The following is a 675-nucleotide window of genomic DNA, read 5'->3' as shown; positions in this document are numbered from 1 at the left end:
AATTGAGTCGTTCCAAGGCGGCTTAATATGTTTGAATGTGTTCATTGTTTTAAATTTTTCTGGGTCTGCATGTTTTGTGTTCAGTCTGACCATGTACAGCTGCACAGACCAGGTGCAGCGCATCGAGCAGTGCCAGCGGGGCTCGCTCTACATGTGCAGCGTGGTGTCGGGCTGCAAGCGCACCTACCTGTCTCAGCGGGACCTCCAAGCCCATGTCAACCACCGCCACTTGAGGTCGGCCAAGTCATCATCGGGCCGCCAGGAGCCCGTGCACCTGCCCCCGGCGTCCGACGTCCCCGAACGCTTCCGCGTGCCCCCGCCCCACATAACCAAGAACCACGTGCACCTGGCCAACCCACACCCGCACGGCGGCCACGACCCATATGGGCAGCCGCCGCCCCCCGGGCCCCACGAGGGGCCCCCTGAGACCTACCGCATCGCCACGGTGACCACGCGCAAACACAGCAATCTCATCACCGTGCCCATCCAGGACGACTCGTCGTCTGGTCCCGGCCAGCCGCCCCACCACCGCCCCGGGGAGTATCCCGGCCAGCCGCCCGTGGTACCGCACGCCCACCACATGATGGGGCCGCCACCGCCGCAGCAACACTTCGGGCCACCTCCCCCGCCACCACCTATCAGCCACCCCATGCAGCACCCTCCCCAGGGTTCCGG

General features: G+C 65.3%; 1 pseudogene; it reads left to right on the top strand.

The window, feature by feature from the left end:
* Nucleotides 1-52: 52 nt before the first annotated feature.
* Nucleotides 53-671, top strand: LOC109508867 (E3 ubiquitin-protein ligase Hakai pseudogene; annotated as a pseudogene).
* Nucleotides 672-675: the final 4 nt, after the last annotated feature.

Source organism: Hippocampus comes, unplaced genomic scaffold, assembly GCF_001891065.2.
Source record: "Hippocampus comes isolate QL1 unplaced genomic scaffold, H_comes_QL1_v1.1 C16673908, whole genome shotgun sequence".
In the NCBI taxonomy this organism is placed as follows: domain Eukaryota; kingdom Metazoa; phylum Chordata; class Actinopteri; order Syngnathiformes; family Syngnathidae; genus Hippocampus; species Hippocampus comes.
This window is presented reverse-complemented; position numbering and strand designations above follow the sequence as displayed.